Source organism: Eumetopias jubatus, unplaced genomic scaffold (assembly GCF_037043125.1).
Source record: "Eumetopias jubatus isolate StellerSeaLion01/CBP00866 unplaced genomic scaffold, mEumJub1_p1.0 scaffold_2, whole genome shotgun sequence".
NCBI classification, from domain to species: domain Eukaryota; kingdom Metazoa; phylum Chordata; class Mammalia; order Carnivora; family Otariidae; genus Eumetopias; species Eumetopias jubatus.
This window is the reverse complement of record NW_028274808.1, coordinates 19,453,803-19,467,142: the sequence shown is the minus strand read 5'-3', so window position 1 is coordinate 19,467,142 and position 13,340 is coordinate 19,453,803. Positions and strand designations below refer to the sequence as shown.

Here is a 13,340-nt window from a genome sequence, read left to right as displayed (position 1 = left end):
AGAGCAAACAACCAAAAATAGTTGCCCTGTCTAGCTCTAGTCCACAAAATCATGAGGCCTTGAGTCATCATTCCTATAAATGACTGACTCCTTAAAGAAAATGGTCTTATCCTTGATGTTTGCTATTGATTACATTATGACACTTGCAGATGTGATAATCATTGGAGAAAACTATTGTTTTTCTAGCATGAATAAGCTAGATATTGCCTCAGTAACCTCAGCAGGTTTTTTTTTTTTTTAAATCTTTTGACTGGTTTCCGTATACGCATATAGAGAGCTGAAATGAGTGTGGCTTTCAATCTTACAACAGCCAAAAACAGATAAACAGCAAGTTCATAACTTTTCTGGAACTCCCCACCAGAGAGCTGAGCAAGGCAAGCAACTGGCCCCAAATCTCAGGAGAGATGGGTACCAGTAAGAAGAGATGAAATGCCGCACTACCTCACCAGGGCAAGATGTTGCCAGTGAGGAGAGTTCAGGCTTGGTGATGGGCAATTGGTAGAAACTCTGCATGCCCTGCCCAGCTAGGGTGAAGACTCTGGGAGTCCAAGGAGAGAGAGGAAGTTCACATCTTCTTGCAGAATTTTTCTACATTAAATCTTACCGGACACTCAGAGAAATATAGGGAAAATCCCAAGAAAGTCTCCCTTGTATAGAACTGGGGGAGGGAAATAGTAGCCAGGGCAGAAGCAGTGAGGAAATTCACCAAGATCCCTCTGCCCTACCTCCCTTATGGGAGACAATCTATGAAAAAAATAAATCGTGAAGGACACAGCCCTTAATCTATGTGTGGGGGGTGGGGGGTACAAAAGAGGGAAGGGAAGGATACATGATATCCAGGCTTTCAGCTGTGGGACAAACAGTGAAATGAGAATGCCACATACCATGGCACCAAGGGTATGGTGCCTGCCTAAGACTAAAGCTTGTTCAGAACAGAAATCACACACACACACACACACACACATTGCCAGGTTAGGGAGTTTCTAGTAACATGTAACTTGTAGGTAAGAGACAGACTTTCTCTGAGGCATAGCTCACAGAGAAGACCAAAAGCAAAAAGAGAAGCCACTGAAGAAAGCCCACTGGCAAACTAGCTTTCATCCTAAATTTATACTACTAGAGGATTAAAACTGTGGCATCCCAAAAGTGACTATAACACAACAAACTGCAAACCCAGCTCAACTCCTAGTTAAATTAACTCAACTCTCCACACTAAAGGTCCACCAGAAGAAAAGACATGCCCATTTCCAAGAGTTACAAAAAATATCTACATTCATCTCTATAGTCTTAATAGAGATGTCTGGCTTTCAACAACAAAAATTAGGAAGCACACAAAAAGGCAGGACAAAACACTCTGCCAAAGAAGTAAGCAATCCAAACCAGAGTCAGATATGCCAGAAGTCCTGGAACATCTAACAGTGAATTTCAGAACTGTGATTAATATGTTAAAGGCTCTAATGGAAAAACTGGGCAATATGCAAGATCAGATGGTAATTTTAGCAGAGAAAAAAACTTTAAGGGAAAACAAATGGAAATATTAGAAGTAAAAGCCACATAACAGAGAATGAAGATTTCCTGTGAGGGGAGTGTTCGTAGACTCTACACTACCGAAACAAATACTAGTGAGCTACAAAAGTCTATAGAAATTACCCAAACAGAAAGAGCACTCAAGAGCTGTGGGATAGTACCAAACAGCCTGACAAATATGCAGTTGAAAGCACAGGAGAAGGGGGAACAGGGCAGAAGAAATATTGGAAGAACTGAATATCCGTTGAATTGTTTTACTTGGCTAGTCAGCCCTTCTAAAGGGCGAATCTCCTTAATAAAACTTCCCTCCAGGTACTCTAATTTATTTCTTAAATGCTCCTGTCTCTGTATATTCCTTTGACAAGTGACAACATTCAGACGAAGGGTTTTGTGTCAGCTGCTCATCTCTCTCCATACAGATCTTTTCATGGTGTTTGGCCAAGAACTCTAGTCCTGGGAGATAATCTATGAAAAAAAATTATCAAGGATAATAAATTTAAAAAACTCAGATGACAGTCTCTTAGAGTGAACCTGAGTCAGATCATGAAATGCCCTTAAAGGTGTTACAGCAAAGAAACATACTTAATGTTTTTTTAATCGAGTAATTTCTAATTAATCGAGTATTTTCTAAATCTGTTTGGCCACTTGTTTATAGATAATAGTTATTAAAATTGTGTAAAACTAATGTTAGAGGGAATCAGTTTAGGGTAATTATAAACAGGGGCTTAGTTCTATTTTCCTTTCTTCTTTTTCCAGACTTATTTTGGTCTATAAGGCTTTGCATGAACTGGCCCTTAGCTGTTTCTCAAACTGTATCTTCTATTGTTCTCTACCTCGCTCACTATATTTTAGGCCTAAGCTTCTGTGGCCCTTAAAATTCTAAGCTCATGGGGCGCCTGGGTGGCTCAGTCGTTAAGCATCTGCCTTCGGCTCAGGTCATGATCCCAGGGTCCTGGGATCGAGCCCCACATCGGGCTCCTGGCTCAGCGAGGAGCCTGCTTCTCCCTCTCCCTCTGCCTCTCTCCCTGCTCATGCTTTCTCTCTCTGTATCTCTGTGTCTCAAATGAATAAATAAAATCTTAAAAGAAAATTCTAAGCTCATTTCTTCCTTGAGGCTGTTGCACCTTCTGTTCTTTCTGCCTCAAGTGCCTTTATGTTAGGTATTTGTATGCCTTACTCTTTCATTCAGATCTCTGGCAAACTTCACCCATTTTGACAAGTTCTCATTAGCAATCTGTTCTAAATTACCATCTCCCTCCATCATCCTTTATCCCTTTATTCTGCTTTATTGCTCTTCATAGCATTTATTACTACCTAACATTTTATTTTGCATTCTTTGTTTCTCATCTGACTCCTGTAGACAAATGTAGATTCCATAAGGTCAGGGACTATGTCACCTATCTTAATCACTGTATCCTCAGTGCCTAGAATGGTACCTGGTATCATTCCAGAATGATGGGTACTAATACAAATTTTTCAAAGAGTGAAAGGTTAATGAATTGGTCTGAAACACCACTATCATGTTGCATTCTTCTTTGATCCCTACCTCATTGGCTTAGCCAGCCTATCCATATCAGAAGTGATACATTAATTGGAAAACATTCTCTCTCTTAGTCTTCCTTGTTAAAAAATCAGTCATTATAGTGTAAAGGCTCTCTGACTTCAACAACTATAATTCTATTGCTCTGGGTTTTTTTCCTTCCTAACCGATCTTGTACCAACTTATGCAACGTAGGGGCATCTGATACTGTGCTATGCTAATATCTTTCCAAAAGATAGTATGGGCCTGATTTGAATGATACTCTGCAGCTTTCCCTAAGTTTAAGGGACAAAAATTTACTATCTTGCTCTGTGAGATTATCTACTACTTTTCAAAAAATGGTTTCTGGTCATTCATTTCAAATTCATACACTGAGCAGTTGAGTTAAATTTAGTCTGGTACCTTGCAACATAATTCAAACTAAACATAATGTTGCTATTGATTTATGTTGCTTTTTAAACTACTACCTGGAAAGGTTGATCCTGTCAGATCAGTACAGTGATAGACATGAAAACATCAGAGTTTGAACATACACACACACACACACACACACACACAAACACACACACACACACACACACACACACACACACACAGCTTTAATTCTAAGGATTCTAATTAACGTGGAGGTAGACTCAGGCATGGACCTGTTCATTCAAAAGTGTAGCCAAAGTTGTGGACCAATGGTCTAGTTTGTGGAAAAGTTAGGACTATGTGTAAAGCAGTTGAAATTGGGGGGGAGATGTGGACTGGGGCAGACTGCAACTCTGAGGATAAGCTGAAATGAAGAGATGTAGATTTCAGGAAAGACCAGGCAGTAAAACATTTCCTACGTGGAAAGCACTGACACCCTTATCAATCACTGAATGCTTCGAGTTATGGTTGTGTAGGACTCTGACAAACTGGCTCTTTTAGGACAGCAGAGAACTGACTGTGGGCTTCTATGCTTTAAGTCCTGAACATACTTAGTTTGCATCTCTGGTTGTTAAAATGTCCCATAAGGCCCCCTTGGTTGCTGTGAGGATGCTGGGATCCTCCCCTGCTTTGAAAAGCTTTCCATGGCTGCTTGACATGGAGTTTCGCAGAACCCCATAGGCACACCCAACAGTGCTTCATCTAGTACATCTGCCTATCCTTTAGGTTCCTCATCTCCAGAGTTGTAGTAGAAGAGTGATTGAGACTGAAGTTCCTGGGAGATGAACCATGAGAGACTATGGACTCTGAGAAACAAACTGAGGGTTCTAGAGGGGAGGGGGTTGGGAGGATAGGTTAGCCCGGTGATGGGTATTAAGGAGGGCAGTACTGCATGGAGCACTGGGTGTTATACGCAAACAATGAATCATGGAACACTACATCACAAACTAATGATGTAATGTATGGTGATTAACATAACATAATACAATTTAAAAAAATTTAAAAAAATAATAAAGTTCCTGGAATCTTGGTCTATTCTAACCTCAGCCCTAACCTGTCTTAACTCTAGTTAATTTTAAGCTACCAGTAGAAAAGCATTCTTGTGCATTTAGTTTGAGTGGTTTTTCTCTCTTTTTTTTTTTCATTTAACTGTCGTTGCGCTTGTGCTCACTCTCATACTCTCTCTCTCTCTCTAAAATATTATATAAGAATTTTATGTAAGAAATATACGGCCTTTGAAAGTAATCTCACAAAAAAAAAGGAAGAACATTAAAGTGTGTATGGCAGAACAAAATATTAAAAGCTCTGTATCAATTATGATACCAGATAAAATGAACACGTAATGGACATTTGTGGTATAATAAAAATATATCTAATCTTTATCCCCAGTTCTTGTTTTTTTTATTATATTATGTTAATCACCATACATTACATCATTAGTTTTTGATGTAGTGTCCCATGATTCATTGTTTGCCCCCAGTTCTTGACATAGAGCTATAGAGCTTCAAAAACTCTTGGAATTTTCTGATAATAGGTATTTCTTTGTTATGCTAATGAGGTGGCAGGGTATGTGCCTGGATAGGCACATCTGGCTTCAGGAGGGGGTTTGGTCACTAGAAGGATTAACTATGTGATCAGAGAGTTGGAACTTTGGGACAGCCTCACCTCTGGGGAAGTTGGGGGGGCTGGAGATTGAGTTCAGGCACCTGGCCAATAATTTAATAATTATGCCTAGGTAGTGAAATCCCAATACAAACTTTGGACAAATCTTCAGAGGAGCTACCTGGTTGGTGGACATACCAGTGAACTGGGACAGTGGTCCCAATATCACCATTATAGTATATTAAAATATTTCTTTCCACAAATAAAGACCATATTTTAATATAATTGTGACTGAGTCTAAAGGTGTTGGCCATGAATGGAAGACTAAATGTTTGTGTCAATACTTGTATTTACAGGCAAATTTTCTATTAGGATGCTACTTTCTGACATAAATTTTTTGATATTAAGTGGGTGTCTTGAAATACAATTAATTTGTTCATTCTTTCCTGATTCAAAACTAATTTGTTGCATAGGGCTTAAGAAAATGGCAGAAGAATTAAATCCCTTGAACTTTGATGAATAATTTCTTTTCTAACACTTGAGACCATTGAAACACTATTTTTTTAATGTTTTGAATTTTTTTTATGTTTTCTTTTTCAACTAGTCAAAAAGAATGAATTTTGCAATCAGATTTTTCACTTTTATTGTCATGTTTTAGTGTAACATTTTATAATAAAGTACTCTGTACTGTTCTTTAACATAAAATATATAAGATAATAATGGAAAATTTGAAGACTTGAATGCATTAAACCTGAACCCTTATTCTCCTATTTATTATCTTTCTCTTCAATATTCTTCTTTTTACCCTGGCTTCTGCACAAGAGAGGTTTGGCACAGATGGAAAAATAATGCAAACCCCGAGGTTTAAAAAAAATAGGTTTGTGGCTCCAGGAGTGAGAATGCAAAGTTAACAATTACCATTTCAAATGGAATGATTATCAGCTAGGTATTTTTCTTTAAAAGGCAAGAAAACAGCCCATTTTAAAAATTAAGCACACATAGAAACTTGAGATAGTGAAGGAAAAAAACATATATGTATGTATGCATTTGTATGCCAGAGGGCCTGTGTGTGTGTGTGTATGAGAGAGACAGAGAAGTAAACAAACATATTTGTCAATGAATTGGAGCTAATGATTAGAAATATTTTGAGCTAGGCTCTTTTCCAAATTATAGAATTGGGCTTGTTTGAATAATAAGAGGAACCACACAGTGGTTTTAAAGTGTGAATTTTGAAATCAAACATTTTGAGGATCTTTTCTGTGTAAATCTGGGCAGTTACATTTCTCAGTTAACCCATCTGTAAAAAATGGGGATATTATAGTAACTGGGTGAAGATTGCTAATAATATAAAATACCTAGATCATGGGCTCCTGTGAATGATAGCTAATTTGAACCGAATGACTTCGGAACTCAAAGTTTGGGCATATAAAGGAGGATGTGACAGAAATATTTAGGAAAGGAAACTGGATTTTTCAAAGGTTGGTATGGACTATGTATTGAGTAGCATGTATTTCCAAGCATGAAAACAAAGGATAGAGTTTGTTTAAAATGACTTTTTAGCATTTCTTTTTTTATTATTTTTTATTGTTATGTTAATCACCATACGTTACATTATTAGTTATTGTTTGTGCATAACACCCAGTGCTCCATGCAGAACGTGCCCTCTTTAATTTTGTTTTATTTTTTGTTTTTTTCCTGAACTCTATATCTCTCCGAGCCTGCCCCACATAGATCATGCTTCTCTAGTGTTATGCGCTCTGCTACATAATCACTATGAATAAGAGGATGTTCTTTTCTACTTCTGATTTTTCAGGGGGAATCTTATCAAAATAGTGTAAGAAAGGTTGGAGGAAAAGTCCATTGTCTAATCCACCATTTCTCTGTCCATTTCAAGCCATACAATTAAAAAATATTGGAAACGATTTCACTGGGTCTATAGTAGTAGTATGAAATTGTCTCTACCCATTTCTGGGGTTTGATAGGTTATCATCGTTTGTCTTTGAGCCACAAGGAATCTGGGGCTTCTGAAGCAGCTATTTCATACTACTAAGTTGCATTTGAGTGCTAGAAACAGTTATCTTCTGACATTTCCTAAACTGTCCAGTAGTATAACAAAGTCAATGAAAAGATCTTTAAAAATAGTTACCACCCACTCATTTTAGGGGAAATATGTAGAGGAGTAATTATGCTACTCATTTTATTTATTTATTAAGATAATCAATTACCTTCTTGAAACTATTTTTCAAGACAACCACAGTGTTTGGTTATTGTTCATAAAGTGATTTTTTTCGTAGTCTATCTCTTTGTAAAACATCTCAAAATTAAAGTATTTCTTAAGCTGGGACATTCTTCCCAGTTGTAGAAAGAGTGTCAGTGTAGAAAAGCTTATGAGATTTAGTTTTCATGGCATTTGCCAAGTTAAGTGAATCTAAATGTAAAAGTCAGTTAATATTAACTATTCTAAGAAGCAAGCTGAACAAACCTGGGTTTTAGACCTCATCTTAATTTTGCAGTTTCTTCTCTTGGCTGTGTTCATCTAAAAACACCATAAGCATTGGCAGCACAAAAAAATAAGTCCTCTTCCTGGACTTAAAATTTCTTAAGTTATCCTATCAACATGGTGTCACAGTTGGGGTTTGTGGACAGTCTTCAGGACATAAAAAAGTTTAGCTTCCAGGCTGGGACTAACAGATTTACACCTGCATTTAACTTTCTAAAGGTTCATAGTCACCTTCTATCTCTAGTGAATGGAAGGTACTATCATTTTGCAAAGCAGTAGTGTGTAAAATATTGATAATCCAAGTTCACCATGTAATTTAAATTTCAGTGTACAAGAACTTTGGTGACAATTTTATTAAATTTTATTTTCCCTAAGAAGTATGTTTGTTTCTTTGTTTTAAGTCTGGGCCATGTCTCCTGTTTTATTTGTTTATGTAACAACATAGTCTGTGTTTGCATGAGTCCAGTAAAATCCTCTATTTGAAAACTGGAATGAATTGGAAATCCTTTGGATTTCTGCCTTTAACTAAGAGAGATTTCAGTGGCTAGATGGCAGAATATACTGGAAGTGTTGAGCTAAACTGACACAAAAATCTTGCTGTAACTCATACACACCTGACCATCTCACTTCTGGTTTCTTTTTTTTCTTTTTCAATGATATAATTTTCTGACTTTCTGTAAACATATTACTCACAATAAAATGCAAAGACATAAATCAGAAATACAAAATGAGGCAGGAGAGGCCAGGAGTGCATTAATCACGTGTGGGGCAGGGCACTCTAGCAAAGTGCTTGAGAATTGATTAGATCTTGGCTTTGTTGTGTATGTATAAGGACAGGGACTTGAATGCTTCTGTGGTCTCTTCTTTTGCCAACATGCAGATAAGAATACAAAACTCCCTGAGATTAAATGTGATTATAACAATATTAGCTATAGATTATTAAGATATTATTGTTTCTTAGGCACTGTTATAAATCTTAGTGTCAATTAATTTTCACAATATCCATGTGAGGTGGGTACTATTATTACCCTCATTTTACAGATAAGGCATTTGAGGTGCAGGAACCTTAAGAAATAAGGAACATCCTGGAAATCCCCCTTCTGGAGGAATCTCCCTATCTCACCAGGTCTTAGCTGCATGGAAGGGGAGTTAAAGAGGCAGAAGCTTGGGGCGCCTGGGTGGCTCAGTCCATTAAGTGTCTGCCTTTGGCTCAGGTCATGATCTCAGGGTCCTGGGATCCAGCTCCATGTAAGGCTCCCTGCTCGGCGGGGAGTCTGCTTCTCCCTCTCCCTCTGCTCCTCCCCACTGCTCATTCTTTCTCTCTCTCTCTCTCTCAAATAATGAAAAAAATCTTAAAAAAAAAAAAAAAAAAAGGCAGAAGCTTTACCTAGTGGCTGCCACATTGGAACTATAAGATAGCAGCCCGGGCTAGGCCTGCTGCCTCTACCGAACCTACCGTTCATCACATGATGATAAGAGCATTGTTGAACAAAAGTATCCACGCTGTTTCCAGGTGCTGGCTCTGGATAACTTTGGAGTGCTCCTGAAACTGAAACCCAAACTGACACCCAAAATACAGAAAGTGTTTAGAAGAAATTATACACTGTTTTAAAGAGGCAAAAATTGTGAAAAAGTACAAAAAATCCAAAAACATATGGAGGACTCATAAAACACACAATAGAACAGTTAAACATCGTGGTAAATGTAGAAGCTTTCTGTCAGCATTGAAGAGCCGCCCTACCACTCCTACAAGTAAACTCAGCCTGACGACTCCAAGTTCTTCAAACCTAAATCATGATATGTTTGGTTCCAAAGGCAAGAACCCAGCACTAATTTTCAGAATACCTTCAGCTGGAGAGTCAGCACCCACCTGCTCCTGAAAGAATGTGAGCAAAACAAAGAAATACTTCTCTCCACTAAAAATATTGCTTAGAGCAAATCTCAAAATCCAAATGCGTATTTCAGACATTTTTTATCTTCTCCATAAAGGATAGACTGTGAAAAAAAGAAATGTTTAATGCAATTTCTGAAACTAAAAAAACAGTTTTTTAAAAAACACTTGTACTTATTCCTTCAATACATGGAAACTAGATCTAAGGGCAAACTTTTCTTGTCATCCTTCTGTGTTTATGGAGAAAATACCCATTAGAATTAATAACTGAAACCTGCCTGTCTCACAGAGTGGTTGTGAGGGGATCAAAACTACATGAAAGTTCATCATAAGTAGTAAAGATTATATGGACATTGAAAAACAAAAACAAAACCTCAGTCTGTCTTCAGCACCCTATTCCTGGATGTCGCTAAGTTTCCCTCTCGAAAATGTACATAAATGCACCAGCATCAAAATAATGTGAAATTTTGTTTTCTTCCTTATTACTCCAGAATGTTTATATTTGTTGGCATTATTTGTCTTGGGAACTTGGAAAATTAATGGAGGATCACTTGGTCCCCACTGTGCAGGACCCGGCTCAACTCTCTACCCTCAACTTTCCATCTAAGGGGTCTCCAGGCCGCTCTAGTGTAGTCATGCTAGAAAGGGATTTCATCAACTAATTCCCATTATTTTTTTTTCCTTTGCTTTGCTTTATTTAAATTTTTGAGGGGTATTTTTTTTGTGTTTTTTTTAGAGAGAGAGTGAGAGAGAGTGCGTGCTAGAGTGGGGTAGGGGGAGGGGCAGAGGGGGAGAGAGAATCTTAAGCAGGCTTCAAGTCCAGTTCTGAGCCCATTGCAGGAGCTCTGTCTTGTGACCCTGAGATCATGACCTGAGTCAAAATCAAGAGTCCGACGCTTAACCAACTGAGCCACCCAAGCACCCTGAAGCAACAGTTTGGTCCCTACATGTAAAATGAAGTAAAACACAGGCACAACCATATATAATTTTTTTAAAGTGGTGTGTTTTCCCCCCTCAGTAATACAAATTTCTCAAGTTGCCAGTAATAAAAAACACTTCCTAACACCTTGACAGTTTTGAAGGCTATGAACCACTTTATAAAGGCCAGAAATCTGAGAATGTATGTAATGGGTCAGAATCATGGCATTTCTAGGAATCTTTCTATCTCTGAGTTAGGTACAGAGGGATATGTTGTTAAGGACACCATTTCCCACTAATGATTTTAAAGACTAATCTACGAACCCTCCTAAAACTTTATTTTCGTTTCAGCTTATTATTATTCTCTTCCCAGTGTAACTTCTTTTTTCTCCCCCTTAGGTCTTATTATTTTATTTTTGATTTTTTAAAAGATATTATTTATTATCTTTAGAGAGAGTGAGCAAGAGCGAGAACATGAGTGGGGGGAGGGGCGGAAGGAGAAGCAGACTCCCTGCTGAGCAGGGTGCCTGATGCGGAACTCCATCCCAGGACCCTGGGATCAGGACCCAAGCCCAAGGCAGATGCTTAACCAACTGAGCCACCCAAGCGCCCCTTTTTTAAACTTTCTAACAGCTTTATTGAGGCACAATTGCTATACCAAGAACTGCACACATTTCATGTGTACTGTTGGATGAGTTTGGACTTAGGCAAATACCCATGATACCATCATCACAGTCGGGGGCAAACATCCAACACCTCTCAAAGTTTCCTTGTGTTCATTTTTGGTTTTGTTTCATTAAGAACATTTAACATGTGCTCTACCCCCAGCCAAAGTAGCTTAAACTTTGTCAGTTTCTATTGTGCTCAGTACACACTCAGTATAGTGTGGCTTTCACACTTGCCCTGCCCCCCAGCTGCCACCATTGAACCCCTTTGTTGGCAAAGCTGTGAGCATTTCCCAGTCTTAACTTGCCATACTTAAACCCCACTTAGGACTTAAACACTTTGGCAGCATTTCTTTGGGGCAACTCACTGTTCCAGTGTGGTGGCTGTTACCCCAGTCTGACAACCATCTTTTTCATCTTTACTTTAAAGCCTCCTGTCTTGCCCACACACTTAGTGTGTCCCCTAAATCTGCCTTAGCATCATTTTCTCATCGCCTTTTTCGATCATATGTGAAGGTAAGGAATACTTTTTATTTATTCCTAATGTTTCAGTTACTACCAACATCAGTTCTTAATGAATTTGAGGCTTATGGATCCCTTTAAAAATTGGATGAAAGTTAAGAGCTTTTCCCCCAACAAAAAGCACACTGACACTTAATTTTGAAATCTAAGTCAGGAGGCTCATAGACTTAATGAAATCGGCCGCAAAGATAAAAACTCTTGATCTACATCCATTCCTCTAAGTCACTTCTATAACTTGATTGTTGTAAATAATGTTTAAATAAACATGAGGGTACTCTGCTAAGTGAAATAAGTCAGACAGAGAAAGATAAATACCATATGATTTCACGTATATGTGGAAACTGAAAAACAAAATAAATGAACAAACAAACGAAAACAGAATCATAAATATAGAGAACCAACTGCTTGGTTTGCCAGAGGCAGGGGGATGGGCAAAATAGATGAAGCGGATTAAGTACAAACCTCCGGTTATAAAATAAATAAGTCATGGGGATGAAAAGTACAGTTTAGGGAATATAGTCAATTATATTGTAATAATGTTGCAGGGTGACAGAAGGTAACGACACTTGTGGTGCGCATTGCATAATGTCCAGAATTATCAAATCACTGTGCTGTACATATGAAACTAATATAATGTATGTCAACTACACCTCAATAAAAAAAATAAATAAATGAAAATATATCAGAAGGAAGGAGGGTAGGAATTAATAAATAAAACAGCTATGGGGTATTCTCCAACTTTTCTATAAACCACTTTAAGACTTACAAAACAACTCGAAGGAGAAATAATAAATAAATAAAATAAAAGCCCTTGATCTATGTATTGATGATAGGAAAATCTATATTTATAACTCTGTTCAGATCTCTTTTCTGAGCTTTAATATAGTCATTTGTAGCTATAAATTTCCGCTATGAGCATTGCTTTAGCTATAGGTCTTATAAATGTTGGTAAATTGCATATTCATTTTCCATTCAACTCAAAGTGTATTCTAATTTTTTTTAAGTTTTCACTGAGATCTCTTCTTTGACCTATCGGTTATTAGGAAGGTATTGTTTCATTTCCACGTATTTGTGAATTTCTCAAATTTCTTTTTTACTGATTTCTAATTCAATTGCATTACACTTAGTGAAGAACATACCTTGTGTGACTTTAATCTCTTTAAAATTGCTGAAGCTTGTTTTATGGCCTAACAGATGGTCTATACTGGGAAAATGTTTCATTTGAAAAATCTGTATTCTTTTGTTGTTGAGTGGAGTTTTCTATAGATGTCTGATAGGTCTAGTGAGTTTATAGTGTTCTTCAAATCTTGCATTTCCTTTGATCTTTTTCCTAATTATATTATCCATTACTGAAATAGATTTTAGCATCTCCAATTGTTTTACTTGCCAATTCTGTCCGTTCTTAATTCATGTACTCTGGTACAGGAATGTATAAGTACTCACCTTTAATGGATTGACCTTTTATTGTTATGAAATGTCCTTTTTAATCTCTAGTTATAATTTATGTCTCAAGTTTATTTTGTCTGATATTAGTATGGCTACTTCAGCTCTGTTTTGGTTACTGTTCGCATGGTATATATTTTTCTATCCTTTTACTTTCAATCTATTTGTGTCTTTGAATCTAAAGTGTGTCTCTAATAGCATACTGTTAGATTTTTTTCTTTAAATCTCCCAATGTCTGCCTTTGGATTGCAGTTTTAATCCCTTTACATTAATGTAATTACTGATAAGCGGTATTTATGCATGCCATCTTGCTGTTTG

General features: G+C 37.3%; 1 pseudogene; it reads left to right on the top strand.

The window, feature by feature from the left end:
* The first annotated feature begins 7,700 nt into the window (after positions 1 to 7,700).
* Positions 7,701 to 9,570, top strand: LOC114206205 (ribonuclease MRP subunit p24 pseudogene; annotated as a pseudogene).
* Positions 9,571 to 13,340: the final 3,770 nt, after the last annotated feature.